This window comes from Poeciliopsis prolifica, unplaced genomic scaffold (genome assembly GCF_027474105.1).
Source record: "Poeciliopsis prolifica strain line A6 unplaced genomic scaffold, Auburn_PproV2 SCAFFOLD018, whole genome shotgun sequence".
Classification (NCBI taxonomy): domain Eukaryota; kingdom Metazoa; phylum Chordata; class Actinopteri; order Cyprinodontiformes; family Poeciliidae; genus Poeciliopsis; species Poeciliopsis prolifica.
In genome coordinates this window covers 2487934-2510036 of record NW_026562393.1, presented here as the reverse complement: position 1 = coordinate 2510036, position 22103 = coordinate 2487934, and the positions used below count along the sequence as shown (strand labels likewise).

General features: G+C 39.1%; 1 protein-coding gene across 3 annotated transcripts in view; it reads right to left on the bottom strand.

Annotated features, from left to right (window-relative positions):
• Nucleotides 1–18610, bottom strand: part of LOC129368062 (thyroid hormone receptor alpha) — a 117315-nt gene extending 98705 nt beyond the window's left edge. For all 3 annotated transcript variants that reach the window (XM_055042887.1, XM_055042886.1, XM_055042885.1), the window contains exon 1: nt 17954–18610. The gene's annotated coding sequence lies outside the window, so the exon portion shown is untranslated. The remainder of the gene's footprint in view (nt 1–17953) is intronic.
• Between the last annotated feature and the right edge of the window lie 3493 nt (nt 18611–22103).

The following is a 22103-nucleotide window of genomic DNA, read 5'->3' as shown; positions in this document are numbered from 1 at the left end:
AGCAATCTAATCCTTTAACGAAACGACGCTGACAAACCAATGAATCAAAGGGACTTAATGGCGTGACTTTAAAATGGTCAACACTGCGCACATGCTGGGTATCTGGGAAGGAATTCCCCACACTTGGTATTCCCTTAATCTGCTCTTTGGCTGTTTTACTTTAGAGGCAATGGGAGAAAGAGCCACAGGACTCCTCAACTCAGATGAAAGAATCTGTCTGTTACCCATTTGTTGTATACTTCACAAATCTGGCTTTAACGCTACGTAAAAAATACAAACCAAACGTCTTCATGCAGTTGTAAGCTGTCATATAAGAAGTTTTCCAAAAATACTTAAATTAACCATGTCAGTTAAAATTTATTGTTCTTCTGCACAATAAAACACATGTTCACACAAAAGGGAGTAATTACCCAATGTCATTAACATCCAGATCTTAATATATAACTCTGCTCAAATAGTGCATGAATAGAAGCTCAATGTTCAGGCACAGAGAGCAAATATTTCGCTTTTCTTTCTCATTTTTTAAAAAACTGATTTTTAAAAGTCTTTAGAAACAATCATTTCATCAAATGTTATTTTATGCTCAATTATTTATTTTTTTACTGTGAACAGAACAGATTCTGCTTCTTTGCGGTGGATCTCATAAATTGATCTGGCAAAGGCAAATTGAATTATGTCACATCTGTTCCTTTTCTGGGCTACAATGCACTCTCAGATGAGCATATTAGCAATTAAACAGGCAGTAGGAATATGCTTCATGGGAGTATGTACAATTGTATTGCACGTGTGTTATTTTTCTCATGGTAATCTTGAAAATGGCAGTAAAATGCTTTCATTTGCATGAATGAAAAAAAAAAAGCAAAACAAATAGCAGGGGTCTGTAAATATTCACGCAGAAGTGGAGTCATTTATTAAATAAAATGTAGTCAGGGACTCTCCTTATCTTGCACGCCCCTGGTCTCTGTGTCCAAGCAGGCAATGCATTTAAATGGCTCACTCAACTCGGATGTAAAAGGTCTGACCCCAGCTTTCAGCTGTTTAACCTCTGCCTCACAACAAGCCTGCTGGGACATTTGCATTCAGTCCTAAACGGGGCTCCAAAACAGGGAACAGAAGTAATACAATGTTCCACTAACAGAAGATAGAAGATACATCTTGCATTCTTAAACCCTCGATCATTCATTCAAGAAAAGATAGATGGCTCGATGAGTAGATGGATGGATGGCCAGGGACAAGGTATAAATTATTGCATTATATTTTCCAGACAGGACAATACAAATCAGGAAACCCGTACAGGGTGTTAATGTAGATTCAGCACACAGTCTGTCAGTTAGGATGTTTGGCTTTCATGCGTGCTTGTTAAAAGACATCTCATAAATTCACAAAATACAAAGAAAAGACACCAGTATGGTCCATAGTACACACAGCGATAATCTCGCTATTCTAAAAGTGTCTTTGGTAGCAGTAATAAGTTAAAGGCGACATTGCCGTATCTGAATCAGATGACATTTAGCCTGACAGCTTCGCAGCACCGACACCTTTTCCCAATGACTTCTCCAGCCAAACACAATCCTATCTTAGTATGAAGAGATAAAGGAATAATTCTTCTCGACAAATATATCTCTGTGTCAAAAGAAACCCGAGCCAGAATTGACGGCCTTTAGGAGTTAAGACTTCACAAGCAAAACTGAGCAGATGGAAGTTTTTATCCTTTTCTTATTCTAACAACTGATACTTGTCAAGTTTTTATGTTCTATATTGTTCAATAATACACAACAGTTCTTGTAAAAGATACATGGATAACTGTAGCAAGTTGAGATCAATATTCAACTGTTAGCATTGATTAAAAACACCCTTTATGAACAAAAGCTAATGCAGCAGATTACCCAGAATGCACCATATTGAAATACAGTGATGGCAGCATCATGCTCTTTGGTTGAGGACAATGAATGAAGAAGACAAGCTAGAAGTCTTTAGGCAGCCAATGTTTCACTTCAGCAAGTATACCTGGTGACAGCTAACACACTGCAACAATATGTTTATACTTTTTAAGACATCAACAACAAAAAAGTGAATTTATCTTCAAATACAAATGTTGGCATTTCCCTTTTGACTGTTAAGTCAAGGTAAAAGTTTTAAGTATCACAATTCAAAACGAAACTGATCTCTCACATACAGAAAGTGTTGAATATTTCTAGCATTGCAGATAGTATGCATCTTTAATTTTCAACATAATGAGGCATGAAAAGGACATCGTCTTCCTCAGTGATCCTTCACTTTAAAATCCATTCCTGCAGAATTGGTCAAAGGTGGGCTGTTAAAATCTGGATCATTAAATCGAAGATATTGAGGTTTAGTTTCCCATGTGACCTTCGGCTGCGTCTGAGTGGAACTGCTCATTTGCTCACACGCCGTTACAGTCTACTCTACGGCAAGTCAATGTGGACATGCATCTTATTACCCGGTTAATCCATATGCGACACCAGCTCCTGGCCACCCAGAAGAGGATAAATATGTAACCACACACGTAGCACTCACAGAAATGTTGTCAGTCTTTAATGCGGGCACGTCAAAGCTACAGTTATATAACGCAAGAAGGCAAACAAGTAATGCCTGGAGTACTCAAAATGTGGGTAAGTGCATGATTACCTCAGATCAGTCTCCTGAGAATTTCTTTAGAAAAGTTATCCGTTTTTTTCACCATTAACGTATGACAGACAGATATAAATGGAAGTTTGACACACTAAAAAGACTTAAGACATGAAGGAGGAAGGGACATAGAGGAAAGAAGAAAGGACAAAGTATTTGGATGGGATGGGAAATTAAATCTGGATATGTAAACTTTTTCCCCCATTCTTATTATTTTGTTTTGCTGTGTTACTTCAAACCTGGGAAATACTCAAATTAAATTAAATACCTTTCCATATTAAGAACCCTGTAGTATAAAGAAAAAAAATAATAAGTCTGTTGAAAAAATTAAGTATCTGACAGTTATGAATGGGCCAGTTGTCCATTTAAGACATGCTGCAGTTTTCATAGCTTGCGGTTTGTAAACCCCTAAAATTTTACCATTGCACCTTTCCCGTGGTTTAAAGTTATTTTTAATGAGATGCCAAACACAGTGCATATATTTCTGTTGAGGGAGAATGAGTAGTAAAGAAGTTCTTCCGCTACCCTTTCTCCTGCTTCAAGCTTAAATGTGTACGACAGCCAAATGAGGGCAAAAACCTCTCCTCTCTTTAGAAAACGAAAAAAAGTGAACAGTGTCTAGAACCCTTTGCTAATAAGTTAGCTCTGATTTGAATCATTAAAACAAGGCTTTACCCCAATTTTTAGGTTCACAACGACATGGAATGTCCTTTTTCAGTATTTCATCTTCTTTAACGGAATAAAAAAATTGAAAAATGTATCATATCCTTAGTCATTTTCAACACTTGTAAATGGAACATTTCACAATAGAATATCAGATGTGGAATAACCTTATCCTACAGATGTGGAGCTTCTGAAAAAAATAACTAGATGGATAACTATAATTATCAAACTTAGCAAGACCTAAAAAAAAAAAAAAAAACTATATAGACTTTATAGAGAGATAGTGGGAACTCTGGTGTGCACAGGAAATTCAAAAAAATCCATGTTTTAATGAGTTTTTCCAGTCGGTTGAAAGCCTTGCCTTTGACGGATGCATTTGAAAATGAAAAAAATATATTAAAAAAATTAAAAAAAAGATATCACCAAAATGCATTTTGGTAAAAATCCAGAGGCATTATAGCATCAGCAGGTACTGGTACCAATTTGTGCAGTTGACTCATAGTTTTAAAAGGGAACAGAGTTAAATGAGCTTGCCAACAAGGCACCAACCAAACCGCAAACAGTAAAGGCACTATACCAAAGTAACGGTTAAACAAAAAAAAAAAAAAGAGAGAGAGAGAGAGAGAGAGACTTTGCTTGATGTGATTATACAACAAATTTCATAGTCGGAATTCCTGAATTAAACCGTGGAGTAATCTCGTTACAACATAAATACAAACACACTTTACAGCTTCCTCTCCTGTGGGTTTACAGCAGAACGAAGTCAGAGGGGACTCAGGCTGCCATGCCTACGACCGAAACCCTCCAACAGAAGCCAGTTAAGTGCTCTCCATGCCAAAGGAAATCCTTAAAGGGGAAATGTTCTAGGCTCTTTGACACTTCACCAAACCACCATCGGAATCACCTCCATATGTTTGCATATTATGCAAATCACACTGCGTCTGCTTTAGTGTAAGAACCTGGTCTCTGCCCGACTCTAGATTTTACAGTGAGGAGTTTAACTGAAGTGTTTCAAAAAATTGTTTACTTCATAACATATGGATCCGACACATAGCCCCTTCGCACAAATTAATGCTCTAATCCGATTTTGTTTTTCTCCTCGGCTCTGTGTAAAAAAGGTAATTTCCATGTGGAATTAATCCAGAGAGCTTTACTTGTAGAATGGTGAGGTTGGCTTAGCTGTTATGTGTGGCCTTGGTCACATACAAACACTCTCGCTCAGTGCTGTAACAGAGCCAAGGTGGAGATTGATCAGCTGGGCTGAGTCCAAATTAATGCTCGCCCTCTGCAGACATGCCAAGCATGCCAAGCATAATAATTTTCTCTTCTTTTCCAACTTTTTCCCCAAACAGTCAAAGGGGAGTCTAGAAAAACATCCATGCTAATCTAGAGCCAGAAAAAGGAAAGAGAGAGAAATAGATGCAAGCGTTTCTTGTTTCGACGCTCTTTGCAAAAAAAGAAAAAAAAAAAGGAAACGCATGCCTCTCAGATGTCTGACCCATTTTCTACTCAAAACTTTCTCTCTTCAACTCCTCTCTAATTCTCCCCACCACCTCTAATCTACAGTAAGAACGATCTCAGACTTTTTCACTTAAGCTGCACTCATGCATTCCAATCCAATGCAGTGCCACAAGACTTAAATTTACAGAGTGAAAACTGCTAAACACCAGCATGCCAGCCTGAGAAAGAATACGCCGCTAAATGGCAATAAGTGGAGCAAGAAAACACACCCTGCTGGGCCTGGCTGCCAGCTGTTTTGAATTCTCTCTGGGCTTTTTTATGGGCACTGTGCAAACCAGACACATGCACTGTATGTGTGCATCTGCATGCTTAATGAGAAGGCTGTGCTTCAATAGTCAGCTCAGTAATCAATAATTTAAGCTCTGCAAAAGCATTGCTGTGAAATACTAATAATAAAACCTGTTGATGCATTCTTATCTGAATATAAAACGCTAAGACATTCTTTTTTCTCTTACACCATATATTAATTTTTAGAACTAGGTTTAGAGGTTTCAGTGTGCATACAGCTGCTGGCCATACATTATATGACCAGTGGGAACATAATACCACACTTTAAACTTTGAACTTTTTTATTGATGTTGCCAGTCTGTGCAATAATGAGGAGAAAAGTGTCTCACTGCTAACTATTTCCACGTCACACATGTTTGAAAAAAGGTAGTGGGGATATGCTGTTAAGACAATTCAGAGTTGCTTACACACCACATGTCTGTTACATTGTAATGTATGTTTGAACAGCCATGAGTTTCCTTTGAAGAGAAGGCTGCAAGTGTAGCAAAGAAACGTACATGGGTGGGGGGGAAGGGAACTGTAAATGGTACCTATGTCATAATCTGAACACTTTCATACTATCTGAACTTTTTTTTTTTTTTACTTTCAGTCACATTGAAATGGCAAAATGTAACTTTATTTGTAGAAAGTAGCTCATAGCTGCCCGGTGAAGGTCACATTTTTTGTGTAAACTGAAATCTAAGTTTAAAAACATGTTACGCCTTCTTCCACATGGTTGCTGTGTCTTTCACATGCTGTGGATTTCTATAATTCCTCCAATTAACCCAAGTTTCTTGCCGTCTTCCCTTATTAATGCACCCAGTCTGTTTTCGTGGGAGCATTTCCAGCTCAGTCATACTATTTACATTTTCAGAATACTGGCTGAACAGTTCAACAATGCCAGTCAGAACAATAGGAGAAATTACAGTATTTAGCAGAATCTTGCCAGAATGTAAGTGTTTTGAAACATCATTTTTGGTTCAAAGTGGTTATTTTCCATAGCGGTAATTTACAAGCTGACTGGTCTCCCCACAGAGATCTTTTAAACCACACCTCACCCTCCCACCATGATGGGGTCCTGGTTTACTGCTCCTGACTTCATCCTCCTCAATACATAAATCACCCAAAAAAATATTCGTTCAAGAACCCGACTTGGAACAGTAGACGTTTTGAATTCAGTGTCGCAGATATAAGGTCATGATTCTTCAGCAGCTTTCAGCAGCACTCTTGGCAGCTATGTCCTTGCACTTTTTTATTTCCACATATTTCTTGAAACGAAAATAACTTTTGGGAGCTAACTAAACAACAGAAAAGAAAAAGCTGTAGAAATGACTATGTATACCCTCCACACACACCATTGGGGATTTTCAAATGATGCTCAACTAGGCAGCAGTTGTGTGAAAGTTCCAGCTAAAGCAACACATGCAGGGAGGAAAGTGAAAGAGTGTATCTGGGTTCCCCTTCCATCAGCTAACACTTGACATAAACACACACACAGGAAACACAAGTGAATCTAATGGACTGTGAACTATGTTTTTTCAGTGCAAACACTTGATACGACACAAACAGTCCAACTTGTTTCGAATCATCTGCTTTTGGCATGCTCACTCTGCAGGGTCATGTCTGCTGCTGACTCTGGGACTAGATGTGGAATTAGGGAAGGGTCTGTCATTTCCAGGGCTCCAGCAGGACTTCAGCCAGCCTGGACACGGGGCAGGGTTGCTGGCTGGACAACACAAACTCCGATCTGAGCCTCCTTTCAGCCTCATCGTTCAAGCCGGGCAGTTACACAGCAAAACACTCTGTGATAGCTCTCTTTCACACCCCTGTCAAGTATGTTCCTGAATGGGTTTCTGATCAATCAATCACTGCTATAAAAGTAGGAAAAGGCAAGTTTCAGATAAGAGTTCAATTTATATCAAATATTGAAAGGAAAAACAAGATTTTTGAGTTTCCATGGCAGTGGGTTTGTTGCCTCATTCTTTTTCAACAGTGCACAGCATGGTGTCAGACTGCTGGCATTTCACTGCCAGGTGGCCGTGGCCTACAGTCTTTTCTTCCAAAGACTCCAGGTCTCCTGAGACATAAGAGGATGCCGCTGTCAGCGTTGACTCCCAGAGGAACATTACACTACAAGGTGAAGCTCCATGAATAACTTCCCCTATTTTTCGAACAGATTGCTCAGTCTCGCTTACCTCCCTATTGTGGCTTCCAGCTTATTCTTTCTTTGTGTATTTAAAGAGAAATGTTTTATTTCAGGTATGATTAGATGAAAAATAAAAAAAATAAAAAACAGCTGCTTTCATGAGTTACTTGTGGCGTGAAAAGACTTGTCAATAAGATTCTGTGCAATCTGAGACAATAGTGTGCAGCTCGCTCACATCTCGGTGTCCAGCGGTCACTGAGGCTAAAAGCACCTCAAGGCGATAGTGCGCACTTATCACATCCTGGAGGCCCCCCATTTGAATACTGAGTTTCTGGGCCAGCCACATTCAGGGAAACACGAGCCTGTCTCCGAGATCAAACGCTCAAATGCGGTACAGAAATACAGAGCACACACCTCAAGAATGTCAAGATACACTGCTCACACATGTATGTATGTACCCAACAGATCCGTGTTGATACCTATAGGGTTCATCAATGATAATACCTACAGGAAACTGAATGAGTTTGGACTTTCCACCAATATTAGGCAACTGGCAGGAGTTGAGACAACTCGTGTGAGGAATGTGTCCGTCTGCCAGATCAGCAAGTCTCCGAGATCTTGTGCAAATGGGTGCACACATGCACAAGGAAAGGCGCGCGCCAACGCCTCTGGGAGCTTGGCATTAACTTTGCATTCTGGACCTCCCACTTTGGCGCCCTCCATCCCACTTCTTGGCAAGCAACAGGTATGGATAGAAACATGTTGTTGGGTTTATTGTAACCAGTGCTTTATCCCCCCAAAGGCGGGATAAAGGCACCTTATCCCACCTATAATATGGTCCCTTTCAGCACCTTTGATAAGGTGCATTTGAATTGTAATGATTCAAATGCTGATTTGAATTGTTACACGTTTTAATCGGCAAGCAGGCCTCTTCCTCAGAGTTTTTATTTTTTTTTGAAAAGCAGTTTTTCAAAAATATGTAAGCACAACTTTCATCAAAACTTATATTTGCAGCTCTCGATCCAATCTAACTGAGCTTGAGCTTTTTGCCAATGGCCATGGACAAAAATGTCAGTCTTGATGTGCAAAGCTGTTAAGAGTGTCATCATAAGTTATTGATGAGGACTGCTGAGAATGACTTCATCTACAATTCATCCAAACTACTCCCTGCAGAAAGAAAACACTAAGTATCATACAGGATCTAAGTCATCCAGCACATAAACTATGTTCTGTTTCATCTCCTTCAGGAATGACCCCAAACCTTAAATCTCAGAGTCCATTCTTACCCAACTGAACTCTGACTCAGAAACACACGTTTTATGTAATCATGCATTTTACTACTGGCTGCATGGTTGAGCAGTGGTTAGCACTGTGGCCTTAAACAAGAGTTTTTCAGGTTCAAATCCTGGTCTTGAATCTTTCTGTCCAGAGTTTGACTGTTTTCATACACAGATTTTCACTGGATACTCCGAGTTTGTCCAATAGCATGACTAATTTCTTGCTCTATGCAAATTGCCTATAGGTAGGTATTGGAATATGGTAACTTGATTATTAATCAAAGTAGTCCATGTCACAAAGTAATTATCCCATAATTAAATCACGGACTGCCATTAAACGCATTTCTGAAGCCGAATTCAAATGTGTACACTACACCCAATTACTGCCTCACCACTAGTATCAAGATATCACTCAAATAGTGTTGCTTCTTGAGGAGATCACAAAAAGCAACACATCTTAATAAATTAGGATAAGAAACAAAGTCACTTGCACCTATCGTTATGGATGAAAGCATTAAAGAGTGGTAACTCTCCCCCAGAGTGGGTCAGTCTACCAAGATTTCTCAAAGAGTGAGTGCATCAAGGAGTCATTCAGGCAGATATTAAAGAACCTCTAAAATACCACGGGCAGCAGTTGTCTCAGATAAGATCAGAGTTCATAATTCAAAGATAAGAAAGAGACGAGGCAAGACAGTTATTCACCCAAAAGTTCCAAGGTCAAAAACTTTGCTCACAAAAAAAAAGAGGACAATGGCCCGTTTTATATACATATAAAACATAGAAGTTTTTTAAAAAATATTCTTTGGACTGAAAACACAAGTAGTGGAACTTAGATTCCCAGCCATGTTATTCCATATCTTCCTCAATTGATGAATAAAGGCTACCAGAGCCAGGGAAAAAAATAACAAGTTCAAGATCTCTCACTTTATCAGCAACTGCATTTCATATAAGGGCAATCCTACCTGAATAATACTATCAGATGAACTCGTGTTATGTTGTGCTATTTTAAAGTACTTCCTTTTACTTTAACAGCACCTGCATATGGTGAGACACTTTTCAAAGCCATGGTGCAAAGGCTGACGTGCACCGTGACTTGGATTTACCTCGTGTGTTCACTGTAAACTGTCTTGCTGTTCCACTTACATGCTTGTGGTTTTCTTCCTCAGCATTCTTGAAAATTAGATCATGAATAAAAATTTGAATAATCAAGTTTTGAGGTTCGGTAATCATGTTTGCACCTCAATGCAACAAAAAAGCTATCAGGTGTAAGGAATCTGGGGAAATTATTACAATTACAGTAACAGATTGGTTTAGAAAGCCGTTTTCTCTTATTAAAATTATTACCTGAAAATTATTTTCTGTATTTAACTCATATCTGAGTTTAAAATGCATTTTATGATCTGAAACATGAAAGTATGTAGTTCATAATGAAAAAAAAAGCTTAGAAATCAAGACTTTTACCATCTGAAAATGCATGATAATAGATGTAATACTAACAATAGAAATGAAGGGTGATAAACCACAGGCATTGTTATAATAAACTGAAAGGTGACTCACTTTTGTTTCCTGTTATCAAGCATCCTCCCTGCAACCTACACCACACCCACCTGCAGTTGTAACTTAATGACAAACAAATTTCTCATTATTTTTTACCACAAGCCGCCTAAATAAAGCCTCCGCTCTGAGGAACCGACTCGGAGACCTTGGAGCTGGTAATTTCATTAACAAATGCAATTTTCTGGGCTCAGCTTGTGTCTGACTTCATTTTCTGTCAAACACAATTTGCTCTATATAAGCAGAGAGAGTAAAGTAACCACCGCTGGTGCACATGCCTCATTCTGAAAGGTTTGGACATATGATGTTGGGGGAGAGGTGGGAGGGGACAACGAAAGTTTCCTCAAACAAAAAAATGCTTGGTGTGCACTAACAGAGAGGCCCAGGTCACCATGGAGTCATGCTTCAAGGTAACCCAGCTAAACTCAGCTGATCTTTGACCTCACTGGTAGTCATAACATAAACCAACGTCTAATTCCTCAACCAGGGAAACATCTTGCATTCATTCACAGTCAGAAGGAAAAAAGTCTCAGACTGTAAAAAACAGACGTGGCACTGCGATCGGGGGGGGTAGACTCTGGCTCAGGTAGCAGCCTGCTGTATATTATAAGAGATCTGCACCGAAAGCAAAACAAAAAATTGTCATTGCTGAACATACTGAAACTGGAAGTCAGTTAATTATTTCAATTTCATGTTAATAATCAAACTGGAAGTGAAAGCAAGGAAAAGACTGACTAATGAGACAGAAAGCTCTTTTCAGCATAGAAGTTTTCACACAGGTATAGCATTAACTGAGATTAACTGATTTTAAATAGCTTTGATGTGCTCAGACAGATTTCAGATTTATTTTCTTTCTCCTTAAGTATGAAAAATACAAGAATAAGATGTGGAACTTTTTTTTAAAATAATTTTTCTCATTTAGTTCTAAATCCTAATTTTTTGCCTATTGCATTGTTTAGCCCACTAAATTAAATCACATTACTCCGAGTTAAATCAAAACATACTGAATCATGGCTAATGGAGAATCAAGTCACATTAAATTAGTGTTTGCGGCTGGTTTTTTACTTTTTTAATTTAATTTTTAAAACAAAAAAATGACGTTTATAAAAGGGTTTTATATAATGTCATACGTAGTCATCCTAAATTTCGATAAAAAATAAAAAAAAATGTCCCGTCTCAGATCCTATCATAATACTGGGGTGAATTATTAATATGACCAAATCATATTGAGGTAATATCTGTCCCAGAAGATTTCTGTTGTAGAACAGCTTCATCCACTGATCCCCACAGTTTCCTTATAGAAAACCTGAATGTTTCCACTTAAACCACCAACTGTGGCACCACAACACTTCTTTGGGTCTTTCCCACCAGTATTGTAGGTGCATGACACAACCAGTGGGTTAAAACCACAATCCTGATACAAGATTATAATAATAATAAAAAAAACACACACAATGGATCAAAGAGGGATTTCCAAAGCTTTCCAAACCAACTGGGCAGTGGAACAGGGCCATTCAGAGTCCCTCAAGTGTGACAGATTACAAAATCAGGAGCAATAAAAATGCAGCTTTTCTCCTCCATAGGAAACGCATTCAGCTTCTAATTCAGGGGTTGAAGGGAATTCGAGCAACAGTAGCTTTACAGGAAAATCGAATCTTTTTTTTTTTTTTCCCGAAATGAAGGTAATCCGGGTTAGTTGCTATTCAACTATACAGTGGGACAGGAGCAATGCAACAGCATTAAACTCCCTATTAGGATAATCTCTTCAAAGTAATCTATTCTCTTTGCTTGTCTGCACTAATATAAGGCCAAATGATATAAAGTCTTTGAGTAGTAGCCACCACAGAACCACTCAAGTGCAACATTTTTGCTGGTTTGAAGATAAACCTGCTTTTGTTTTTTTAAGTTAAGCAGATCCATAATTTAAGGTTGTCTATTTTATCTGGACACATCAGATGAATAAAGTACAAAATAGCATACAAGTATAATAAAATAAAACAAATGTGTTTTTTATTTTTCTGTCAAAAGTTTTGTTTTGCATGAATAATGCACCAATTCATCAACGTCACGAACAACGACAGGCTACTAGATAGTAGCCACAGCTGCATATGACACCACCAGCAGGCAAGGTGAGTGAAGTGTCTTGCCCAAGGACACGACAACAGGTGGACAAAACTGGAAGCGGACCCGCAACCCACCTATTCAGGGTCTAACTCTTCAACCGTTGTGCTCACCGTCTATCAGTTATGTTTTTTTATTCATCAGTTGAATTGCAAAGGGATGTAGAACATGGAAGGCGTTTCTAAGTGATTTATTTGCGTACATAACATCACCATGTGTCTAAGATTTATTTTATATATATCTACTTTGTTTGACATGGATGACAAAAGCCTGAATGAATTTGCCATCAATTGTTGTTTCCTGAAACGGTTCATCAGCGCCAATCACAACTCTCAGCACTATCAGACAGGAAGTGAGATTAGATCTTAGCGATGCTTTGATGTTAACAGCCAAACTTGAGCTCAAAGACTCAAAGCATCATTTTAAGGAAATACAAAAGGGATACATGAGTGACATCTGCTCACTGGTGAGTGTTGCACTTAACAATGAATAAATATACACCTTTTCTCACTTTATTTTCAGTGCTCTTTCCTAATCCATCTGAAGGAAGGAACTTCTTGATTGTTAGCTGATTATTTGTGGCCCTGGAGGTAAACAGAATCTGAAGATGTTATTGCCACTGCAATACTGACTCTCGAAAGACAGCGCTAGTATTCCACAACATCGCGTTGTTTATGACAGAAGGAAAATTAGCCGCTTTATAGTGTTGGGAGTTGTTTTTTTTTTTAAACCATATCTACAAATGAAGCAGTGACTTCACTCCTCCGCCACTTTCATTAACCAAAATGGCCCTAGCAGGCACAGAGCGAAGGCAGTGCTGCTCCAACAAATGTCATCCTGGCAAAGGGAAACCTCCTGGCTCCCGGTGCCAAGCATTCCCATTGATGAAAAGCCAGTTTCTGAGCGGCCCCAGTGGTGTTTCAGCAGAGCCAAGTTGACTCGTGCTAATAAGAGCAAAAGGTGGCAGCGTAATAATCCCTCTTTCTTACCCATTTTGGCCAATAATGTCAGTTTTGCCAGTTTATTATCCCTGCTGCCTCAAAGGAGTTGTTTGATGGCACGAAGACGTAGCGACAGATAAGCCGGGGGGTGGGAGGGTTGTGGTAACCATCTGCGTTGAAACCGCTGCTCAACAGACACAACTGAAACCCTTCTAACAGAATAAAATGAAACTCAACTTACTACGAGGAAAAAAGAATAGGGAGGAGCCAAATTGAAAACAAACAAACCACAAACCTAGAGCTTGCTGCCTGCCTGAGATCTGATGTAATGCCTCTCAAAGTGTGTTTGTGTGCCAGAGGGCTGATGTTTCATTAATTCAGTGACAGTGGGACCCTCGGTTGGTCTGTGAGAAGGTCTGTGCGAAGCCTGCTGATAATCTCTTGCGTTCGCCATGATGGCGTGCTTATCAGCAGTGACGCTTTCGTGCGGAAGAAAAATCCCAGCAACAACAACATACAGGAAGATTTGCCGCATTCCTTTCTCTTACTGTAGTTTGACTTGCCAAATGACTTTATCCTTGGTGCCAAATATTACAGCAGGAAACCACTTGTAATTTCCTTCATGACAGAAAGGCTACAGAGCATACAGAATATTTTATTTTCACTCAATCAGCTGAATATTCTACTTACAAAATAATCTTATATTGAATTCTTCCACTTAAAAATATAGCAGATATGGTTATCTTGTTTTTGTCTCGTCTTTTGCATCGATGTTTACATCAGATTTAAAAGATTTTTTGTATTTTACACATTTTGTGCTAAAGTTTTATCAAAACACAAGTACAGTCTATACCATGCGACTTACATCTTTTTTGCTTCACAATCTTCTCAAAACTACAGATGCCGTAGTTCCTCGTGCACCTTATTCCGTCACATGTTTTCCTTTCACTCAACTTTTCACTGATTTGCTGAAATCCGTCACTTACAAGTGCAAGAATCTTTGGCAACAACCATATGTTCTTTTTTTTTTGTTTGTTTTATGTAATAAATTAAAACAAACATCCATATTATTGAGGGCAATTTAGTGAAATAAAAAAGTAAAAGTTTGATAAAACTTTCCTATTTTTATGAGTTCATAGCAGAAGTATTTTTTTATCTACTTTTTTCAAGGGAAAACCATTTAGAATTTTTTTCATTACAGTAACAAGAAGTATTTCTTTAAAGTACTTGATGCTTGTGCACTTTCTTCTTCCACACTTTTACAAATCAGCCACCATGCAATTGGTGATCAATTTTACACAGTTTTTAAATATTTCCAGCAAATGTGAAAAGTTCCTCTATCACATTTTCAATATGAAATTATGTTTATCTGATTACATCCTAATAACTTTAAACTTCAATGTGTATTTTAAGATGAAGAGAATTTGTTTTTGTTTTGTTTTTTTCCAAATATATGGATTAATTATGCGGCAGGCCGTGAGAACCAGGGTCGGAAAACACTAACAAGCAGTGTTTGCATTTCACGGAAAATATGGGACGTGAAATTCCAACGATGATTTATCATCTCTGGAGTCCAGCGCACCCAAGTTTACAGGACAAAATAAATACATAAAACTAAAAAGATTAAAGAGGAAAAAAGAAAAGAAAAAAAACAGTGGCAACAAGGGTCAGTGACCTGCAACTTTTTGGGGCGTTAGTCCCTAAACACTGCAAAAGAAATGATTTTTTTAGCTGAGCTTCATAGAATGTGGTACCTGCGGATTCAGCCACTTGATTCAGTTGAGTTGGACACTGACTGTGTCAGTACAGTTTGATACTCATGCAGGAGGCAGTTATTGTTGCTTTTTACATTATCTTTCTTTCTTCCACTCAACTGTCCATTACCTATCTTTATATTAACAGCAACCTTTTTCCAGCACCCATCCCTGAGTGAAATCTCTGCCTGCCAACCTCTTACCCACAACTGAAACAACAACTGAGGCATTTCCAAACATAATGCTGGTGTCATGTCAGTGGCATTTTTCATACCAAGATACTACAATAAAGAGCCAATCAAACTATGTTCATTATCCAGTGCTTTACTTTTAAAGCCAGCCCTGGAAACAGATGTGAAATTAAGCCTTTCGCGCATGGACATGTCCTGACACATTGGATTTTCCAGCATCCCGTCTGCCTCTCCAAGCTCTGACATCACTGAACATCAGAAACAGAGCAGAGCACAGAGTTACATAAGAGGATGCGCTACAGATCTAAGCGTTGATCGCTCACGCCCTACCGCAGAGCAGTAGGTGATTTAGAAAGGAGAAGAGGAGGAAATAAGACACACAGAAAAGGTCACGGAGAGAGAGGCCCTTCTGGAGAGCGGCATTCTAGGAGGGACCGAATAAGGTCACCCTCATCTCCGACAAGGAGTCATGGCCTTGAGGAAAAGAGGAGGAGACGAGGCCAGGTCACATGGGGCTCCATCCATCCTCGTTTTTTCCTCACGCTACCCTGTTACATCACTACGTCAGAAACCAAGCGAGCATTTTCCAAGTGTTTTTCCGGGAAGTATCGAAATATTTCTGCACCAAACAAAGAACAAGACCTACATATTAAATTTTGAATTACAGAATATCAAAGATTAGCTCTAAAAGACTTGCTAGAAAATAGTCAATGGATTATTCCATCAGAGAGCAATATGTGAATGACAGACCTAGACAGGGCTAATCATCAACCCAGAAATAGAAAGGCTGGATTTATACTGATGGTTAATGATTAATGAAGAGGGGCAGGACATAAAAGTTACTTAATTTAAGCCATATAGACTGAATCTATTTGGTTTTAATGCTCATCCTGCCATTTATTTCCTACTGTTTTCACCTTGCAGAGTTAACGGCACTCTGCTAAGGTGCATCTGTTGCGTCCTGAATTCGGCCGCAGTAGCAGCACGCAGCCCTTAGATTGTCACCATCTCTCTGCACACTCCAAAATGAAATTAAAGCAGCAGCGCTCAGAGAGCTCACACCCTTTCACGAGTTTGAATTGAGTGCTAACACTGAGCGATTTAATTATTACACAGCCTGTGGTGCAGGGACAAGGACTTTTAAAGGGGAAACGGTTGCAAATGTGTGAGGCAAATGATGGCCAATATATTTCTGATCTGCATTTATGTTGCGATTGATTTGTTCGAGGATTCTCCTCTGGTCTGGGTTAAGGAGATGGGGACGGAAGGGAAAGCAGAGAGTGTGACTAAATTTTCCCTTGGCAACATTAAAATGTTCTCTGAATTCATGGTGAGAAAAACTTGCAAGAAGGTGGTGTCTCTCTGTTATTCAATAAGCTTAATGCTTTGCAAAAGTATTCATAATAAATTTCACATGTTGTGACATTACAATTACAAACCTTAATGCATTATATTAAAACTGTATGTGACATATGATGCGTAATTAGAAAGTAGAAGGAAAACACATGGTTTAATACGTTTTGAAAAATACAAATTAGAAAAGTTTGACTTGCATAATTCACCCCCTTTTACTCTGATATGCCTAAAGAAAGTCCAATCAAAGCAAGTGTCTTCAGAAGTCTCTTAAATGGAAAAGCATGTATTTGTGTGTAATTTACAGAAAACCACAGCTGAGAGAACCAGTTGGCGGGAAAACTGTTAGTCACGTATTCCGCAAACCTTGACTTTATGCAATCGTGCAATGGAGCACATATTACTGAAAGAAAACTATTATGTATGGTGATGACAGCATCAACTAAACACAAGGCAAAGTTTGTTCAGAATGGACAGGGATGCAGGGCAGCAACAGAGGGCAATCCTGGAAGAAAACATGCTTAAGGCTGCAAAAGACTGATTCGTCTGTCAGCAGGACAACAGTCCTAAGCACACAACCACGGCTACTACAGAAAGGTTTAAATCAAAGCAAGTTGATATGAGACTGACCCAGTCAAAGTCTGGGAATGAATACAACTGCACGCCAAACTTCTCGGATTCCATTTTCAAACAATTTTAAACTCCATGTTATTCATTTTACTTCGCAATTATGTATTGTGTTAGTTTATAACACATAACCCTATAGAAACAAGTTTAAAGTCTGGAGTTGTAACTTGAAAATGTCAGCGAACTCAAATGCTTTTACAGGAACAAGGCATTCAATAAAACGGGCAGACTGTGAGCATTATATGACTCATTATGCAACATGCAGCACATAACCTTTTAGAGAACTTTGTGACTAAATGCAAATTACCTTTAAGTTAGTTTGCATTAATATAAAACATTGTTAAAGAACTGGACACAAACCTTACAACTAAAGCATTTTTTCAGACGCTCATAAAAGTGTTTCTACTACTTCTGAGGGAGGGAAACTTTTATTCAATATTAGAAAACTGAGCAGCCTGACTGACAGTGGTCATCAACATTTGGTGAGTGGGTCCATCTGCCTTCAAGTGTGTGCGCGTGTGCATGCGTGAGTGGAGCGTGCGAGTCCCGGAGTAGAGCAGGCAGTTCAGTCCGAGTCTGGGCCCAGAGTGCAGCACCCGATCCCGGCGTCAAAACACCAACCAGAGCAGGGCTCCAACTGGCGATCCACGAGCGGCGAAGTGATAACAGGAGCACTCAATCCGCTCACGAACCTACCGCTGGTAGTAAGCCGTGTGAATGCGCGAGGCAGTATGCGTGTGCGCGTACGAGTGGGTGTGCGTCTGTCGGCCGTAGGTCTGATCTGTCACAACCAGCCCGGGCTACACAAGCTACCGCCGCCGAAGTGCCTGCAGACCACGCTGCTCCGGAGGCTTCGAACCCCTCCCCACCCCCTGAAAACAACACTTACCGTCCCACAGTTTCCCCGCGCGCCGTGGACCCCACGCTGTCCTGGGAATTGGGTCATGAGGCGGAAACGAAGCGGGAGAAAAAGTCAGCCGGGTTCCTCCTGGTTGCTGTAGAAAGTGTGTAGCGGCAGGGCTGGATGGCTCTTCCCCCACACACACACACCTCCGCTCTCCGGAGCGCCAGTCCTCCGCCTGGCCACTACTGCTGAGCCTCGTACCGTTTGAAAAACAGACTCTCCTGTCCGCTTTCCAACGACGCTTCCTAGTTTGATTCCTGTTTTGTTGTCCTACAGTTACGTTTGGATGAACGGCAACGACCGTGCGCGTGTGTGTTCGTGTGGAGTGGAAAGAACCAAAAAAGAAACAGCACGCTGTCGCTCCTCCCTCCGCTGCACTGTGTGCCTTACAGTAAGAGGAGCCGCACTTATTCAAACTATCTACTGCTCTCTACAGGACCCGCGCTGCAAAACACGCACCGACATGTCCGGGACGCTCACAGGTGACAGGCGGAGGGAGCATCCTCTTCTCGACTCGCCTCTGCGGTCCTTATTTATTGACTTCATCATGTCTGAGCTCAAACCTGCTCCTCCTCCTGCTGCTGCTCTTCTGTTTGGTAGACACTATATAGGTCATCTCGGATTTTGGCAGATAAAACATGTCTGAGGAAAGGTCAGTTAGACGGAGGCATTTTGTTAAAATCCGCGGTTTTTACCGATTATGACTTTTTCAAGCGATTGTCAAGAAAAATAAAAGATTCTTACTTTGTTTTTGTTCTTTGTTGTTTTTTTTGTTTGTTTTTTTTTTGTTTAGAAATATTTCTAAGTCATAAATTAAAACAATTATGAAGATTTCATTTCTTCTAGTTTAGATAATTTCATGGGGCGTTTTATTTATCACGATGTGTTTGTTTGTTTGTTTGTTTGTTTGTTTGTTTGTTTGTTTGTTTGTTTGTTTGTTTGTTGTTTGTTTTGTTTGTTTGTTTGTTTGTGGGCCCAAAATGCAGACAGGAACTGGGCGCACGGATTGTACTGAATGTTGTCTATCAATAAAACTGAAAACTTACAAAATTACAGCGAACACAAGGAGCCAGAGGCAAACAAAAACAAGAATCCAGAACACAAAACCAGCAGGATAATCCGGAGGAAGCAACGAGGTCTTACAGGAAGAGCCAGCAAGGAGGAATGAGAGAGAGGTGATCAAATACTTGTATTATTGTTCTTCTTAGCAAAACAATAATACAAATAGCTATAATTAATAGTCACTCGTAGCAGTACATTCCTAAATGGAACCATGAAATGCTTTCTTTGTTGTTGTTGCTGTTTTCTTGTTTTTTATTTGTTTTTTGGAGGGGAGGAGGGGGTTCAAAGCGTAATCTGAATACTTTTATGTATTATTATCATTATTATTATACACTTTTATTACAATTATACACTTTTATTACATGTTATCCTTTTTCTCTTTTTGTATTTTTTTTTTTACTACTTTTTTTTTTTTTTTTTTTTCCTGTATTTTTTTGGGAGATACAAATCAAATCAAACATTATTGCTATTAGTGTTTTTTTGGGGGGTGGGGGGTGGGAGGGGGGGTTAATGAAAGAGACAGTGCAGATCTATGTTAACTCCTGTTATTTTCATTAATTTGATCAATTTATTTATCACACACCTTCTCACATTTATCATAAAACAACTTTGACAGTGTAATTATGTGATATTACAGCAACATTGAGATGTTTGAAGTAGTTGTCACTGAAGTGGACATCTGGTCTGGAGACTGGATGGATGAATATGTGAATAAGTGCAAGGACAAGCAGATGGATAATAGCCCTTCTCTTTGAATTTATTCCCAATGCAACCCATTGGAAATATGGAGGAGCATCTGGGATGTTTGGGACTTTGGTTTAGGTTTACCATTTAACAATATGACTCAAGCCAAAACCTCCAAAACATGCCAAAAGGGAATACTGGATCATTTTCCAAATTTCTTAAAAGCTAGCTTTTTTTATGCAAAGAGCTGGAGAGCTTTGTTTGTTATGTGCTAAAACAACCTCAATGACTGAACAAACAAAAACATTATGACCCAATAAAGTCAGCGGTAAATATTCAATTTCTTTCCTACGTTGTTGTGTTGGACTTATGCTGTTTAGTGTGACGTTTACTTTTAATGACATCATTAGAGGCACACTGTATTACCTTTGGAGGGAAATGTGTAATCAATAAAGGTTATAGCTTAGTTTATATTTCCTTCTATAAAAAAAACCTAAAACAAATGCCAAATCAAACTCAGGATGAGAAGCACAGTCATTCAAACTAATAGACTGTGTTGTCTTAAAATCTACAAAGAACACGTAAGTCTGCTATTAAATTGTCTCCATATACAACTTTGGCAATCATTAATGTTCATGCAGTGTGGCATTTACAGCTTAAATTTTCAGCATGCAATTTAAACTGTTTTTTCAGCCACGTTACAAAATTAATACTGTTGTGTTTTGTCTCCATTAGAGTTCAGATTGAAAGCGGATTAAAACACAATCTGTTTGGGTTGGAGAACAGATTAACCTATCGACTTATAAAAACTGTGATCCCGTTTAAGCCCTGAAGTCCCCTGATTTCATTACTTTTAAATACACATCACTGAAATATGTGTCCTTCAGATGAGGTGCTAATGAATGAATAAATGATACAAGTTCTGTGATTGCTGTGTGTGCAGTGCCTTCCAGACACACTGTCCTTTTCTTTTTCGGTTTTACACGTATTTAGTGAACTTTTATGTGATTTAAAATACTAATGTGAAGTGGAAGGCGCAATTCAAGTTCTTTTATGCTACTTCATTTTGCACATGAAAATCTGAAAAGTGTAGCATATTCTTCAAGTCACCCTTACTTTGATGCCTTTAAATAAAAATCCAGTGTAACTATTTGCCTTTAGAAGTCTCCTAAGAAGTCGATGGTGTCTATTTCTGTGTGTGATTTAATCTCAGCTGTTCTTAAAAAGCATCAAAGTTTTCTTAAAGACCATTAGTGAACAAACTGCATGACGATGACCAAGGAACACACCAGACAGATCAGAGATGAAGCTGTGGCGAGTTTGAAAAAGGTTTTGCCCTGCAATGCAGTATTGCAAGTGTTAAACCTTTCACAAGGCTCTGTTCCATCCGTCATCTGAAAATGGAAACAGTATCTTACAGTAGACCTAACAAGACACGGCTTTGCACTAAACTGACATGTTTACCTGCCAGGAGTCCCAACGTAATCTCAGAGGAGCTTCAGAGATCCACAGATCAGACGAGAAAATCTGTATGTTGGACAACTGTGTGTCCTGCACAATAAAAAAACTTGACCTTTGTGTAAGACTGTCCGAAAGAACTCGTATTTTTGAAAGAAGTTCACAAGAAATCCATGACAAACCATGTAATGGACACAGCAAACGTGGAATAGGCGCACCAGTCAGATGAAACCATAAGTTACAATTTTGACTAGCATGCAAAATACTGTGGTTGAAAGTATCTCCACTAATCTACCACCAAACTACCTAGAAACTAACTGCCATTGGTAAGTACAGCAGTGTCCGCACCGTGATATGGCCATGTTTTTCCTCAGCAGGCATGAGGAATTGCTGGTCAGAGTCGATAAGGACATGAATGTGGGAAAAAAAACGGTGCAATAGTGGCAGAAAAACCTGCAGTAGAGGTGGAAGTTCAGCTTCCAACAGGAAAACAACCCTAAACATAAAGCCAGAGCTACAGTGGAATAACTTAAACCAAAGCTTGTTTATGTGTTAGAAAGGCCTGGCCAAATTCCAGCCACAAATCTAACTCAGATTGTGTATGAAGACCTGAAATTTTTATGATCTTAGAAATTCCTGTCCATTCTGACTATGATCGAGCCTTTTTGTTTGAAGTACGGTCTGAAGCAAACATGATTTATATTTAATCGGGTTACTATTAAGGTTCCTTTGATTTTCTTTGCATCATAAAAACTAAAGACTCTTTCTGTCCAAAAGAAGATAGTAGCAATGCCTTTATTGTACAATATCTACTGTGTAGTGGGTTAACATATGCAATACTCATTTAGGTGTAAGATGAGACCAAAATGATTTTGTTTTTGATTTTTGCAATGAACTTAATAATCATTAAACCTTTTAAATCAAAACCTAA